Source organism: Bos indicus x Bos taurus, chromosome 9, assembly GCF_003369695.1.
Source record: "Bos indicus x Bos taurus breed Angus x Brahman F1 hybrid chromosome 9, Bos_hybrid_MaternalHap_v2.0, whole genome shotgun sequence".
In the NCBI taxonomy this organism is placed as follows: domain Eukaryota; kingdom Metazoa; phylum Chordata; class Mammalia; order Artiodactyla; family Bovidae; genus Bos; species Bos indicus x Bos taurus.
The window spans coordinates 29,214,654-29,232,333 of NC_040084.1; positions in this window are offsets into that span (position 1 = coordinate 29,214,654).

Consider the following 17,680-nt stretch of genomic DNA (forward strand, 5'->3'; position numbering starts at 1 on the left):
TCTTCAAGTTAAATGACCAAACTTATACTATTTTAAATACAACAACAACAACAACATAGGGTATTTTAAAATAAAATTTTAGTAGAAGCAAAGTGACACAGTCTAATAAATAATTATTTATTTTATTTAAGCCTGGTAAATTGTGGGGCAGTTCATGTGATTATGTGATGATGATTACCTCCTGAAGCCAGGACGCAAGGTTCAAACTGAAGCTCTGATACATCATACCTTCACCTCGAGCAGGTTACTCCATCTGTGGCCCAGTTTCCTTACTTTAAAATGGGCAGGATAATAGTATCTATCTTGTTAGGTTGCTGCAAGAATTAAATGAGTTAATCTACATAAAACATTTAGAATGATACTCAATAAATATTAGCTGTTATAAGTAGTTACTTATAACTACCAATGACAAAATGAAGTCATGGTAGAAAACTAATTAGGTATGCAAATGCCTGTTGCTGTCATTTTTGAAATAAATTTTCAATCTAGAGCAATTAATGATAGAGCCCAGTATTGTATTTTAGGACTGGCTAGCGGTGTTATGCAAAGCTCACGTGCATGTTGGGTGATAACACTGTCAAGATGGCTGAAACATTTCACATGATGAACTTTAGACGAGCCAAGAACTCCAGTGAGCTCTAAAGATAGATCATCAGCCTGCAAAGAATCCATCTCTGCTTTTTTCCAGATCAGAAGTGCCATGACCTCATTGTGAGTCTTTTAGAGGATAAGAACGATTGGGTGAGGACAATGTTAGTAACTTGGTTGGTCATGATATTTCAGTGCCTATCAGCTCTTTGGTGTCTAAAATTTTGTCACATTGATTCCTGTCACCAGGAAAAAGAGGCCAATCCTCTCTTGTTTAGGAATTATGTGAGGTTCAACAAATACATAGCAACAAAGTTTTAATTTGAGCAGGGTTATAGATAAGTTCTCCATATCCTTCTAGAAGAAGAAACACCTGAGACAGCCGTGTTTAATGGTCAGATGACTGCTGAAAAAAAAGAAAGTGGAATCTAAAAGTCAGAATTTTCAGGGCTGTAGACCACTACCTTTCTGCTCTTCCACTGAAAACTGTGGAAGTCATGGACATGGAACTGTAATTTCTGGAAAACAAATTCCTTTCACACGCTGTTTAGCAGTGGATTTGAAGCAAAATGCCCCTGGTCACTGTTTTACTCTATTATTAGGGAGAAGGGAGAGTGGTATAAACACTCAACCTCCCTGCTTCTCTCCCACTCTGCCAAATTTGTTTGTTTTGACAATTCCTAGTTGAAGTAATTGAACATTGCTGGAGAAGATATTCACAGCTCAGCTAAATGCTTTTAAATTCACGTTAGTTTTCAAATGGGCACTCAATTCTATCCTACAATCCTATGAAATCTCCCTGGGTGTTCACTTTCCCTATCTCTGGCACCTGTATTTCATGTTCTGTCCCACCCTCTTCTCTTGTGTTCATCCGCTGACTTTCCATATGCTGTACCAAGAAACGAAGCCCTCTCATGGGAATACCATCTTCCCACCATCAAGTCAGAAACCCACCTGCTCAAATTCTCTGTGTCCCCTCCCATTTTCTCTGCTTATTATGCCTAGATCAGCCCTGTTTCTTTTACATCATTCTGCTCTTATGGATTTTCCCCACTGGAATTATAACCTTAAAAATGTATTAATCCTCATATCTACAATCTACTAACACATTTTTCCTCTTCTCTTTACAATAAAATCTATTGAAAGTTGTTTACATTCTCTCTCTCTACTTTTCCTCGACTCAGTCCAATAAGACTCCCTTCGCCAATCCTCCCCTAAAAATGCTCTTGTCAAGGTCAGCAATGACTTGTGTATAGCCAAATTCAATGGAGCCTACCCTCTCAGTTGCATTTGATAGAAAAGACCGCTTTCTTCATCTCCATACATATCCTGGTTTCCTGTTGCCTCAGTGCCTATATGCCGTCTGTTTCCTTTGCCAGCTTCACTTCCAATGTTCTACCTTTCCATGCTGGTATACTGTAGTATCCGGTCCTGTGGCTCTTCTCTTTTCCATGTACATTCAATCTCCAGATAATCTCAGGTATGGCTTTACATGCTGATAATTCCCACACTTGTAGCTTTTGCCCATATTATACTACAGACCTGTGGACTCATAGATCCAATTTTAGACTTGTCATACAAACTTAGTAAGTTAAATTTTCAATGTTCTTAACAGAGCTATTAATGTATATTTTCTCCCTTCCCACATATCTATTTCTTACCTATCCTAGTAAATGGCCATAGTTTACCTGGGTAGTGGAAACCAAAATTATGTCAGCCTGTTCTTTTTGTTTGTTCACTTCTCATTTCCAGTCCAGCAGCAAATACTGTCCAGTGTTCTTTCTCTATTTTATGAAGAGATTTGTACAAGATTAATGGTATTTCTTCCTTAAATGTTCGATAGATTTTACCAATGAAACCAACAGTCTGGATTTTTCTTTAGGGGAGGTTTTTGGTTAACAGTTTTACTTTATTTAAAAGAGGGCTATTCAAATTGTCTGTTTTACCCCATCAGTTTTGGCAAAGTGTTTTCAAGCAAATTGTCCATTTCCTTGAAGTTGTCAAATTTGTTGGCATAAAATTGTCTATAATATTTTTATTTTTCTTGTCTGATCTGTAGAATCTATTGTGATGAATCCCTTTCATTCTTGATCTTGGTAATTTATATTCTCTTTCTCCCTTTTTTTGTTTATCAGTCTAGCTAGAGGTTTATCAGTTTTGTTGGCTTTTTCAAAGAGATATTTTTATTGGCTTTATCAAATTTTTCTGTTTATTTTCTCTTATTTCTACTAAATAATTTCTGTCGAGCCACTTTAATTTTATTTTGCTCTTTTTTTTTTTTTTTGACTACTTAAGGTGGAAGCTCAGGTCATTGTTTTTAGAGGTTCTTAAACTTTTTTGTCTCAGAACTCATTCACACTCTTAAAAAACCAAAGAGAACCCCAAGAACTTTCCCTGTATGGATTATATCTATAGACTGTCTATGATTACATATCATATAATAATTTTTTTAAATGTTATAAATATTTATTTTAAAAATATCTATAATAAACCCATATCATGTTAACAAAGTAAAATATTTATAAAAAGTAACTGTATTTTCAAAAGCAAAAAACATAGTGAGAAGTGACATTGCTTTAAGAAAATTTCTGTGTTTATCATCTGGCTTTATAGAAGACAACTGAATTCACATTTCTGCTTTTGTATTCAATTTGTTAAAATATATTGTTTTGATTGGAGTTTATGAATAAAATTCAACCTCATACAAATATATAGCTGGAAAAGGGAGTTTTATTTTCATAATTTCTTTAGATAATGGTGAGTATTCTCCTTTAGTACTACACCAAAACTCTCAACAGTTGTTTCAAAGGTTAGTTTCAATGTGGAATCTAAAATCATGCCTGTGAAATTTTCATACTCTCTACTGTGACCTTTGAATGGATCTGTGAATCTTTTATTAATTTTTTTTGCAGTAACAGCATGCTTTATCAGAAGACTGTCAACTCACAGTTACACAAATCTTCCAAAGGTTGACACATTTCATTATGCAATTTGAAAAAAAACTCACTTGTTAATATCACCGGTCATCTCCTCTGTTAAGCCTTTAAACATTTGGTATTTGGAATTAATCAAGTTCACAGTGGCAGATACCAGTTTCCCAAAATTCTAAGTTTCCTATGAAAGCTTAAATTCTTTATTACTGGTAATAATATCAATTGTTATCCTTGAACTGAGAAGTTCATTTATTTTTTGCAAAATATCTTCTAAACATTCAAGTCAGATTAATGATTCCTTGTCTGTCAGTCATTTTTCAAGTAAAATAATTTTTACTCAACAATTTTCTCAGCAAATTTTGAGTTCGCTCAACAATTCCTTGAAAATTATGGCTAGGTAACCTCACAACATAAACAAGCACACAGGTGCTTTTTTCCTCAAGATTTTCATTATACTTTGGTATAGACACCAGAGGGCCTTCTGTATGATCTCATTTTGTCACAAAGAATGATAAACTCTTGTACACACTAGAGTTAGATTTAATAAAGTTAATGTTTTTCCTGATTTATCAATGATATTCTTAAGTAAACTAACTGGCGATTTTTTATCTTTACTGCAAGTAATGATGCAGAATGCAATGACTATTACCATAGTTCAGTCCCATGGCCCTGACTTGTACTAAAGCACCAGCACCAAATATTACTTTTGCATCATCAGTATAAATGTCAACATTATGAAAATGTCAAACAATAACATCATTATTAACAATACATTGTTCTCAGATTGTCTTGGGTGATCCTCAGGTTTTTATGGAGCACATTTTGAGAAGCTCATGCTTGATTAATAAAACAGGTAAATATACTATTTATATAAATATAAATTTACTGCATAAGGTTCCTCCTCCCTACTCTCACTTGCCTTACTACCACTCAAATGGAAGAACCAAGACTCAAACTTGGCTATCCAAGAAGCCTAGTCTCTTATTCCTTACCAGATACTGTTGGGTTTTCTGATAGGGCAAATGGATTATGTTTGGCTTCTTAACTCAGCAGATTAGTTCTGGAGGTTAATTTTTTGGCTTTTCATGAAGCAGAGAAGGGTAAATAAGTAGTTGCCATCTAAAGAACCACTTTCTCTGCAAGAGCCCAAAGCCAGTGTAGCCAGCTCTCTATTGCATCATCATTTCAGGTAGAAGGAAACTTCTTTAGTAACTGCACCAGCTCACCTCAGCTTACTACTCGAATCATTCCAGCTAATTATATAGCTTCATAAATATGTTTAATAAAATGATTGATGGTTTTTATAAAACCCTAGTGTCCCAGGCTTTCCTATCCTTCACCATCTCCCAGAACTTGCTCAAACTCATGTTCATTGAGTCAGTGATGCCATCCAACCATCTCATCCTCTGTCATCCCCTTGTATTCCTGTCCCCAATCTTTCTCAGGATCAGAGTCTTTTCTAATGAGTCAGTTCTATTGGAACTTCAGCTTTAGCATCAGTCCTTCCAATGAATATTCAGGCTTGATTTCCTTTAGGATTGACTGGTTTGATCTCCTTGCTGTCCAATGGACTCTCAAGAGTCTTCTCTAGCACCACAGTTTGAAAGCATTTGTTCTTTGGCACTTAGCCTTCAGCCAACACTTACATCTGTACATGACTAATGGAAAAACCATAGCTTTGACAATATGGACCTTTGTTGGCAAAGTGATGTCTTTGCTTTTTAATAGGCTGTCTAAGTTTGTCATAGCTTTCCATCCAAGGAGCAAGTGTCTTTTAATTTCATGGCAGTAGTTACTGTCTGCAGTGATTTTCGAGTCAGAGAAGGTAAAATTTGTCACTGTTTCCGTTTTTCCCCCTATTTGCCATGAAGTGATGGGATCAGATGCCATGATCTTCATTTTGAGTATTAAGTCTTAAGCCACTTTTTCACTTTTCTCTTTCACCTTCATCAAGAGGGTTTTTAATTCCTCTTCCCTTTCTGCCATTAGGGTGGTGTCATGTCCCTTCTATTAGTTTATTAAAATCTACACTGAACATCTTGAAACATGCAGTGAACTCAACTGAAGGGCTTTTAAAACAAACTTAGAAAACATTTTCTTCAGGGGTCTGAACACATATAACTGTGTTGAAGGGGAAAATGCTGTTAAATTTGCTTTGACTTTTAAAGTGCCAAAGCCCTCATGGGGAAACTAAAAGCATGCAAATAAAAAGGTTTATTCTAAGATACCTGAAAACTCTCATAACATATTGCATTTATTCTCTCTACTGCTTTTCCATATGACAAAAAAACACAACCCCACACTGTAATAAATACTATTTTTCTCCTCTCCTCAGACTGAAGTCCAAGACACTTGTGAAGAAATACTCCTCCCCAGCTAAAAGAAGAGCAAAATTCTCAAAGATGAGATATTTTATATCTCCAAAGGATATAAAATTTGATATCCTTATAACTCCCAGTAGACTAAAATTTATTTTGAACATAATATGATAATGTAAGGGAAAATCGAGCCTACTAAAATTAGTGACACTCCAGTATTCTTGAATGTCTAACTTTAACATTTGGCTGGTGCCTGTGAACTCACCATTTAAATAAAAGCAAACTAGTTCAATCTCCTTGTCTGAGAAACTTAAGGTTTAAATGTGTTGCCTGCACATCTTTACTATGATATTTAACAAGCTAAAAATACAGTCCACCATTGGGAAGTAAACTAGGAATAAGTCACATTAAAGTTGTTTGAAGTCTGAAAAATGTGATACTTTTGAGCCCATCAGAGGAAAAGTGACATTTTTTACTACCCCATCAAACTTATAGTAACTTAAGTCTGTTCCTTGTTATCTTTTCTCCATTATTCTTAGAACGTTTTTCTTTATTCTACTTTCCCTTTGTGAATCAGGTTATTATAGACATTACCTGTCTTAGAAACAGTCTTGCGATCCTTATGCCATGGGGTATATCAGAGCTGACCGGATCATGAAGTTTATGGGCTAGCTTATTCTGAATGTTCTTCAACAGAAAGACCTTTAATCTTCAGCACTTTGAATATAAGGAATTGTGTTTCCTTCTCTGTGATTGATCATATTCTTATTTGCCATTGAAAAGGTATATTGTTTTCACTTGTCAGGCTCCCCCCCCAAAAATCCCTGATGTATATGAGATTTATCTTATAGTTGTCATCCTGTTGGAAAATTTAAAAGCTCTAAGTAAAACTAATGTCAGCATAAATAAAGCCTAAGCATTTTAGACAGTTTCCCCCCCGCCCCGGTATTAGTTTTTTAAAATAACCTTGGTTTATTGATCAATTAAAACAAATCTGATTTACAGACTTTAAATCTGTCACTCAACCTGATTATTCAACCTGATTCTGAACTCCTTGTACGTCACTATTCAATTTCTCCTGAGGTCATCATTGTGAGAGAGGCTTTCTTTGATCAAAAAAAAAATTATCTTGGCTGTTTATATTTCTACAGGGCCTGTTATCTTAAAAAATGCATATTTGACATATTATACTTCCTAGAATTTTATAACTGTATGAAGATTTTTTTCCCTGTACATTTTAATTTTTTGTATCAGAAGGTTAAATTCCCTGGCCAGAATTTAACCATTTATAATCACTGAATTGAATGGTTTGCTTTGCAAATGAACTGAGAAATTCTGTTGTTTTTGAGATTGCACCTAAGTACTGCATTTTGGACTCTTTTGTTGACTATGAGAGCTACTCCATTTTTTTCTAAGGGATTCTTACCCACAGTCATAGATATACTGGTCATCTGAATTAAATTTGCCCATTCTGGTCCATTTTAGTCTACTGATTTAGTCCACTGAAGATAAAAAAGAGAATGAAAAAACTAGCTTAAAACTCAACATTCAGAAACCTAAGATCATGGCACCCAGTTGCATCACTTCATGGCAAATAGATGGGGAAAAAGTGGAAACAGTGGCAGATTATCTTTTCTTTGACTCAAAAATCACTGTGGACAGTGACTGCGGCCAGGAAATTAAAAGATGCTTGCTCTTTGGAAGAAAAGCTGTGACACAGTAAAAAGCAGGGCAATCACTTTGCCAACAAAGCTCTGTATAGTCAAAGCTATGGTTTTTCCAGTAGCCATGTACTGATGTGAGAGTTGAACCATAAAGAAGACTGAGTGCTGAAGAACTGATGCTTTCAAATTGTGGTGCTGGAGAATCCTCTTGAGAGTCCCTTGGCCTGCAAGGAGATCTAACCAGTCAATCCTGAAGGAAATCAAGCCTGAATATTCATTGGAAGGACTGATGCTGAAGCTCCAATACTTTGGCCACCTGATGTGAAGAGCTGACTCATTGGAAAAGACCCTGATGCTGGGAAAGATGAAGAGTAGGAGTAGAAGGGGATGACAAAAGATGAGACGGTTGAATGGCATGCTATGCTAAGTCACTTCAGTCGTGTCCGACTCTGTGCGACCCTAGAGACGGCAGCTCACCAGGCTCCGCCATCCCTGGGATTCTCCAGGCAAGAATACTGGAGTGGGTTGCCATTTCCTTCTCCAATGCATGAAAGTGAAAAGTGAAGTCGCTCAGTCGTGTCCAACTCCTAGCGACCCCATGGACTACAGCCTACCAGGCTCCTCCGCCCATGGGATTTGTCAGGCAAGAGTGCTGGAGTGGGGTGCCATTGCCTTCTCCTTGAATGGCATAGCCGACACCAAAAAAAAAAACCGTCAGTTTGAACAAACTCTGGCAGTTAGTGAAGGACAGGGAAGCCTGGCATACTGGAGTCCACGGTGTCACAAATAGTTGGACTCAGCTTAGCGACTGAATGACAACAATAACAAGCGTTGAATTGATCCTTTTCTACTCAACTTTTTCCTATTCTGTAAATAAAACAAATATTTTCATTCTGTGTTTCATTTTGATAATTCAATACTGGCTCATCTATGAAAGTAACTATGTTTAAAGTGAAAAAAATATTTATGGAGCTTGAGGAATATTTGGTTATCAATATTCATGGAGACAACATGGCCAAACTTAAATGTAACCACCGCCAAAATGTTTTTTTTTTTTTTTTTGATGGCTTTTCTGGTGGCTCAGCAGTAAAGAATCCACTTGTTAATGTGGGAGATGCAAGTTTGGTCCCTGGGTTGGGAAGATTCCCTAGAGAAGGAAATGGTAACCCACTCCAATAATCTTGCCTGGGAAATGCTATGGACAGAGGAGCCTGGTGGGTTATAGTCCATGGCGTCGCAAAGAGTTGGACCCAGTTTAGTGACTAAACAACAGCAACGAACTTATTTTAAAAGCCCCTTTTTGATTTTGAAGATAAACAACCATCAGGACACAGTTAGTCATATCATTCTGAGATTTTAGTTGGTGAATCAAAATCATCAAGGTATAGAGATTTCCCCTATTTGAGAGAATGTATCACAAAATATTGTAAAGCATATGTCCTCCAATTAAAAATAAATTATGAAAAATTTGTTTCACAAGATAGGAAGAACTCTGGAGTTTTAGCAAAATATAATATGTATTGCTATTTGAAACAAATTAAATTTACACATAATGGAAGAAACACTTTGATTTTATTTTTTAAAGTTACATGGGGAGTAAAGAGGTAAATAGGAAGAGAGAAAATAAGTTAGTGGTGTATTCAAAATTCTGCACTTCACTTGTTACCATCAGTAAAACTACTAAAAAACCAACAGGGTTAAAGGGAACCTGGTCCAGTTGTTACAGTGGTAAAAGAATCTACCTGCCAGTACAGGAGATGCAAGAGACATGGGTTCCATCGTGGGTTGAGAAGATCCTCTGAAGTAGGAAATGGCAACCCACTCCACTATTCTTGCCAGGAAAATTCCATGGCCAGAGGAGCCTGGCAGGTTATAGTCCATGGTGTTGCACAAAGTCAGACATGACTGAGCAACTGAGCATGTAGTATAGGTTTATATTCATAAAAATTAGTTATGCGTTACTTAGAGTACAGACAGATCTAATGTTACAAATGTACCTAAAATACAGTGGCTTAAACAAGAAGGAGGTTTATTTCTTTCTCACACAATGGTTCAGAGGTACGTGGGTGGTTCAAGATCAATAGATGGCTCTGCCCCAGTAGGTCTTTAAGGAACCAAGGTGTCCTTTGTCTTGTTGCCCTTTCCTTTTCTAGGATGTTGACCTTGTCCATGTGGTAGAAGATGGCTGGTGGCTAAGTACATTCTAGACAGAGTATGTGGTTTAAGAGAATACTTAAGGCTGAGAAAGGAACAGGGAAAGACTGGGCTAATATGATCTAAGTGATATGGATATAAAAAGTTATGTGGATAGAAGGAGGTATATGGATAGAAAGAGAATGAGAATTTAAAAATTCTGAACCATTTTAGGAAAAAGTTTTAGAAATATAAAAATAGGGTGATCTAATTAAATAATGGACTAGGAAGATTTTGGTAGTTATCTTGAAGATGAGTCCAGATGAGTAGTATAGAAGATGAGATTTCTAAGAGAAAAATAGTGCTGTCTGTCTGGCAATTTTGTACATAATAAGTTGCTAACTAAATATTTAATGATGTACAACAGTATTAGGATGAGTAGCCACTGGCTAACCACTGGGTGCCATGTAGCTCCCACTGAGGAGGAAATAACATGACTCTGAATATACTTAGCCCCTTATTATTGAATTTCTGAGAAGCACACTGTTCCCTAGAGATCTACAAGAATAAAGGGTTAGAGAAGGAAATACTCAGGCCCTCAGTTGGAGAAGACTCTTGAGAGTCCCTTGGATTGCAAGGAGATACAACCAGTCCATTCTAAAGGAGATCAGTCCTAGGTGTTCATTGGAAGGACTTATGCTAAAGCTGAAACTCCAGTACTTTGGCCACCTCATGCGAAGAGTTGACTCATTGGAAAAGACACTGATGCTGGGAGGGATTGGGGGCAGGAGGAGAAGGGGACGACGGAGGATGAGATAGTTGGATGGCATCACTGACTCGATGGACATGGGTTTGGGTGAACTCCGGGAGTTGGTGATGGACAGGGAGGCCTGGCGTGCTGCGGTTCATGGGGTCTCAAAGAGTTGGACACGGCTGAGCAACTGAACTTAACACAATAAGATTGAGTGGATGACTATCCTTTAAAACAGGGGTCATGAAACTTATTTTGTGAAGTGCCAGATAATAAATATTTTAGGATTTTGTACCCTACAGTCTCTGTCACAGCTACTGAGTTCTGCTATTATAGGGCAAACTATTCATGGGTAATATGCAAAGAAATGGGAGTAGTGGTATTCCAGTAAAACTTTATCAATAAAAGGTAGAGGGCCAGATTAGGCCTATAGACCATACTTTCATGCCCTCTGTTTTAAAGCAATGAAATGAGAATAATTAGGTAAATTAGGGAAAGTTTTTTTTTTAATTGTAAGATTATAAAAGTTCATAAATAAGTTGCACTCTACTAGATATAAACTATTTAGAAAGATCAACAGTAAGTAAGAAAGAAGATATTAATGTTCTCAGAGGGTGCAGATGCTTTGGAATAGAAGATAACAACATTTCATTATATAACATTAACAACATTATAAATATTGTTGCCTCTATGAATGTTTGGATTCTAAAAACAATATTGATAAACCAGCATAAGTTGTATGTAAAGAACTAGAAAACATTAAAATTATATTTAAAATAATTTTAAGAAATCATAAAGAAAAGAGAAATTATTGTATATTTCATTCATTGAGTTTCTCTCTTTCTTTCTTTTTTGTTTGTTATAATTAAATCAGTCAGTCAGTTCTTCTGAAAAGGACTCATCTGGTATAGATAAACTGATTCTAAATCTCACTCCAGACCTTCAAAATATCTTCATGATATAAAAAATTATATTAGGAAAAGGTGCAGAATTACAGGTAGACTAAAAACTGAGACCATTGTTCCTTCCAAAGAATTCTAAACTTTTTTAATTTATACAACATTATAGAACCTGTTAACGTAAAATAAATTCTATTTTAAAATATTACATTAGAAAAATGTTTCCTGTATAACAATGCTTGAGCCTCAAACAATATTTTTATAAGATGTACCACCACCTATTTTTCTCTCAGGAATAAATGTCATCAGAAATAATTGCCTTACCTACTTTGGAGAGTGACAGTCAAGTGAATAATTATCTCAGCCCTTCACTCTGAAAAGGCTGAAAAGGGTTAAAATGTCTCTGCCTGTGGAAAGATCTGCTTGCCTGAAGGTCCTACTCTTGGTGTGTTTGCCCTTCTAGTTTTTGAAATTCCTGGCAAGGGAGCACTTTCAATCATTGCTGCTTTTAACCAAGGTCTCGATAGTGTCTCTCTGTACTGGCACTAAGTCTTGCCAGTGAAAAATCCAATTTGGAGATCTTAAAAAGGTTGAGTGGCACTCTGATGGTAATGGCCTACACTTGAGGTACTTTACAGTTTATAAAATATTTTTACCTAAATGATTGAATTTCATTTGGAATACTCCTTGGGATGAACAGGGTTGTGGTTCTTATTTTCTGAAGGAAAAAATAAATTCAAGGAATTGAAGCAAACTGTAGTCCATAGCAATTCAGAAAGAGCTGAAACAAAGACAAGATCCCATTTTTTGAGACTACCGGTCTAGTCTTCTCTGTTTCAAGCCTGTCGGTTTTTCTATCTCAATACTTCCAAAGTTCATACCCTTTTTCTACTTTCCACTGAGAACTGTGAGACAGACTTTATAATATCGATGGTTAAACCAGGGGAAAAATCACAACAGCTAAGCATATCAAAAACTTAAACAGCGACTGTATGAAGTCTCCCATTACCAAACCTCACTATTAGCTGAAGTCCTTGGCCCTCTTACCCCAAGCATTAACTGTGTGTCCTTGGACAAATCAAGTAACCTATCTGGCTCTTGGCTTCTTTATCTCTTAGATGAAAGGATTATATAAGATCCTCCCTGCACATAAAATTCTGAAACATTAGTAAAGAGATACACATTCCTTAAAAAAAATTGTTCTGTTTTGTTCCCTCTTAGAATTGCTGGAGTGGACTTCAGACTGCAGTATTACAGCTGCCAATTCTTTAACAGTTTGAACTGTGTAGCACTAACTTAAATTCACCTGTGGGAATAGAGTTGGAGGCAATACACCATCTCAACTTGCTGTGTTTGTGTTTTCAAAACCACTAAGGGAAGTTGGGCTGAAACTGGTTTTGGAAAAATACAGAAACTCTATATCAAACTTGACAAGAAAGTTAACTGTATGCCTTATTAATGCATTTTGACTGTATTAGTAATTTCCTATTGCATTGTTTTGAGATTCAGTTATGTTGGCACAAAATAAAAAACAATGTGGTTCCAATTTAATTTAATCTGTTAAGAGTCCAACGTGGGACACAGGTGCATACTATTTGAATGTATGTAACTAATACAGTTTAAAATTTACATAATTGATAAATTGCAGGCTTTATTAGACTGACATCAATAAAAGTGTCTGACTGATCTATATTTTATGAATCTCTCTGGGGAGTCATCTTGCTTCTCCTATTTTTGTTTATCACCAGACCCAGATTTTGGCTTGAAGAATTTCCAAAGATCAAATGGTCAGTCTCAATAATCAACATCATCAACTCCATGCCTCTTATTTCCTCTCCTCTCTCCTCTTCTCCTATTTTTTTGGCTTTTGAAGAGATAATTATTATAAGATGGACAAAGTTCCCAACAGTATCCAGCATAGCTACCCACAAACATATCTTTGAATCCAGCAGACAAGCCTGTGGTCGGTTCCTATTTTGCCACTCCTTTATAACATAAGGTCATCCAGTTCAATTGAAAGGCTAGATGCTGAACTGTTACTTCTCTAATTCCACAAAGTAGCTAGCCATCCAAACACATAATTAAAGAGGGCAGCAGCCTGTGTTCCAGAATGCTGATGTAATATTTCGGGGAAGAGTATGTTGGTGAAGTCAGTAGCACGCCCACCTAGCCACTACTATATTTGCCTAAAAAGAAGGCTATTTTTCTTACTCTGTGGACATTTAAGCTCAAGTCTGTTAATTGTTTGCAGTTCAAAGTCTGTCCATGTCGAAATTAATCATACATAGTCTAACGAATACCAAACTGTGTGGACTGCCAGAGAACTCCTGTGTCAGTTTCCCTGCTGTGAAGAACTTGCCAGTGACCTTTAAAGTTATTCACTTTCTCTTTGCTTTAGAGTTTTTGAACTCTAATCTTTAAAATATAATACCTATCTCTTACTCTACATGAAATCATAATTAAACATTTGTAATGAATCTTAAGTCTGTTAGGAAGAAGTTGTTGTATAAGTACATATCTTCCCACTAATTCACCTCCTGTACGTTGTCAATGCTAGCAGTTAATTTTTCTTCTTTGTTTTAACTAAATCTGTAGAAATGTAAGTTTCTAAAGTGCTTTATTTAAAGAAATGTCTTAACAGTTCCCACTACTGAGCCACCTTCTTTAAATATGCCTGTGGAATTTATAGAAGAACAATAGAGATTATCAACCCAAAACTGAAAATTTCGCCTTCTTTGTATCTTAATAGGGAGCATATTTAAATACCTAAGTGTAGTTTTATTTATTGTGGAAGCAAAAAGCATTTTTTTTAACTGAAGAACTTTCAAATCTTATTACTGATGCACAGATGAAACACTGTCCATTCTCCTTTTGCTCCTGCTTCTAGATACACATCTCTTTTCCTGGAAAGCACAGCATAAATATGGAAAATGGAAATTTAGCTCTTTTTATGTACTTCATAATTACAGGGTTACATTAGTATTACTAAGAAATTGTGTTTGTTTTTAATTATGATTCCAAAGGAAAGCAAACCCAGGAGCAGATGAGTAACAGATCAGGTTCAGTTGGAAACTTTTGTGTATGTTACTTTTTAAGAAATTCTGAAAGCCTTCCCCATACTCATCCTGCTGGTAGAGGGGACCCAAAAGAAGAAGACGAGAATATGACATACTGATCTCATACACTGTTTGTAGCTGTAAACATCCCAGGCCCTTCGAGAATCTCACTCTGGCAAAAGTATTTTGAATCATACCACTTCCTTCCCTTTCTGTAGTGCTTCAGGAGGCTAAGGTACTTTTTGAAAAAATCTTGGAAGAACTGAGACTATCTAAACTTATCTTTCTAGACTTTTCTACACATCTACCAGAATGAACTCCCAGTAGACTAGTTTTTTCTGAAAAGAATAGAATGTGTCATTTGCTGACAGAAGCTGAAGGACAAGCTTTCACACCCTTTCTCTAAGTCTAGATAGAAAAAAAATGTAGTGGAGAGTTAATAAAATTCATATGATTCTGTTGAAGCCTCTTTGGAAACACTGAAAATGGATTTCGGGCATTTCTGCATGAAAATCATCTTTATGTGTCTCTGAAATGAAAGAGATGATTAGAAAGGAAGAGGGACAGGGAAGTGGATGTAGGGGGAAGGAAAAAGTTGCATGGTGAGATACCATTTCAGGGAGACCAGTTTCCCCAGAGAGTATCTTAACTTTCTACTTTACTTTGCCTGTGTAAATACAGCCTCTGCAAGCTTCTCTTCTCCTTTCTCTTCCTTCTTTCTCCGGAAAGAAATTCTCATTTCACTGTGACTGTATTTTTGAATGTAGAAATTTGGAAATTCATTTTATGTTCAGTTTTCTCAACACAGGTGCTATTTATCTAAATCTTTATTTTGGTAAATGTAAGCAAACCACAATAAGATTCAAAGACAGGTAAAATGAAGGGGCAACTTTTCAACACTTAACCATCTTCAAAAAGAGAGAACTTCATAAAAGCATTCCTTTCATTGCCTTCATCTGGAATATTTCTTTAGGATCAAAGATTTGACAGAGAGGAAAGACCCCTCCACCCCAATCTTACACAGAAATATATATCAACCAGGAAAGACTCCTTAAGTGAAAACATTCCTACAATAACCTTCTTTATTTCCATCTCTTTACCTAATAAGTTTTCTGAGACACTTTAAAAAATGAAATGGAAGAAAGGAAATGTTCTTTGTAGGCATTTCATATTATGACTGCTTTCAACAAACAGATTATAAAATATAGCCGACACAGCTCTTTTAAAAAAAATCTGCGTTTGTGTCATGTACGCTAAAGATTCAAATGACTAAGAAATATTCCACTGTTATTAAGATATCTGATACTGTATTGAAATAAAATTTGCACATAATTTATTGTTCCAACAACTGGGTAGAAGGGTAAAATTAAAATATGCTTTAGATTCCTTAAAAGACCCCAGTGATTTTCCTGTATCACTGAAGGACAAGTCTAGTCTTTTCTGAAAAGAATAGAACTGCATATTCTACATCTGGGCTAAAGACAAAAGTGTATACACTTTTTTCTTTTGGACATATGCATAGTTCTGTGTCAGAGAGAGTAAAACATCCATATTGGTGGCATCTCAGTTGCAGGAAACACAACTCATCTTTCTGACCATAATTTAAAAAATATTTTTTATTACAGAAAACAGTGTATAGAGATACAAAAAGGAAGAAACTAAACATCATTTATAATCCTCTATCCTCTTCCACCCATAGATATTCACCTGCTGATGCCCTGAAGTGGCTCAGACAGTAAAGAATCTGCCTGCAATGCAGGAGCAGGTTTGATCCCTGGGTTGGGAAGATACCCTGGAGAAGGCAATGGCTACCCACTCCAATATTCTTGCTTAGAGAATCCCATGGAAAAGGAGCCTGGCAGGCTACGATCCATGAGGTTGCAACGAGTTGGACACAACTAAATGACTAAGTGCACACATATATGCCCTGAAGTGGGGGGAGATGCCATTGATGTGGATTTGAGTTTAGTGTCCATGAGAGGGCTAAAGAGGACCTTGAATCTTCAAGAGGAAGGAGATTTGGATAGAAACATCTATCAAAACCTAGATTACTTACATCAAACTAAAAAATTTCTTGAATTTTTATTTTTGCAGCAATTGAAACAATCAACAAAATTAAAACTCAAACTACAGAAAGGGAGGAAATATTTGCAAACGATATATCCAATATAAGAGTTAATATCCAAAATATATAAGGTGCTCATACAACTCAGTAGCAAAAAGCCAAATAATCTGATGATAAAAGAGGCAAAAGACTTGATTTGACACTTTTCTTACAAGACATACAAATGGTGAACAGGTATATGAAAACATGCTCATAATAATCATTATGGAAACGTAGCTTAAAGTCAAAATGAGATAGCACCTCAAACTTGTTAGGCTGGCTGTTATGAAAAAGTTGAAAATAACAGACTTTGGCATGGATGTGGAGAAATGGGATCCCTCCCTATCCTGTTAGGGAGATCATAAATTGGTATAGGCTTATGGTATAGGCATAATTTTCTCCAGAAATTAAAAATATGATCTAGCAATCCCACTTCTGGGTATATATTCAAAGGAAATAAAATCACTATCTAGAACTCACTCCCATGTTCATTTTTCACATTAATGAAGATACAAAAACAATTTGATGACAAATGCAGGTATAAACAAAATATCTTGTAAGCAATTTGATCTTAGATTGAAACTTCTCTCTTTTTCTCTATTTGTTGTAAAAAATTCTCAAGTTTAAAGATAGGTTTTTTAAAGATTGTATAAATTTTATTAATGTAAAATCATTTAGACACTAGGAAACTCGGGAAACATGAGTGTCTCCCAATTCCTTCAAAACTAAATGTTAAATGCTGTCAATTTAGCTTTTCCTTTGTCTGCTGTGAAATGTTTTTTTTAATCACAAGACAAAAGAATGAAAATCAAACAGATTTTTAATGGATGTAAAACTCTTAGTCATAAAAATAAGTTAAAGAAGAATTTTTGAGAAAAGTTTTTAAGGATAGGCATTTAAAATTTAAAGTCTTTATTGTTCTTTTGTTGATCTTTCTCATTTTAAAATATAGTCTTTAATTTTGTGCCAAAGGACTTCTATTTTTTGCATTACTAAGAAGTTGCTTGATGGATGATGATATTGTCCATACTCTGCCTGGTGATCCATCTCAACATTGTTCTGGTGAATTTTGTACAAATAATTTTACAAAGGCTTATTCAGTTTCTTAACACCTCCCATGGGAACCTGGGTTTGGCAGCCTTCTATTAGTGATTATAACATTTAGCGTGAGTTGAATCAAGACACAGACTGTGATGTATTCTATTTAAAATCCATTTGTGAGGCATTAGCAGAA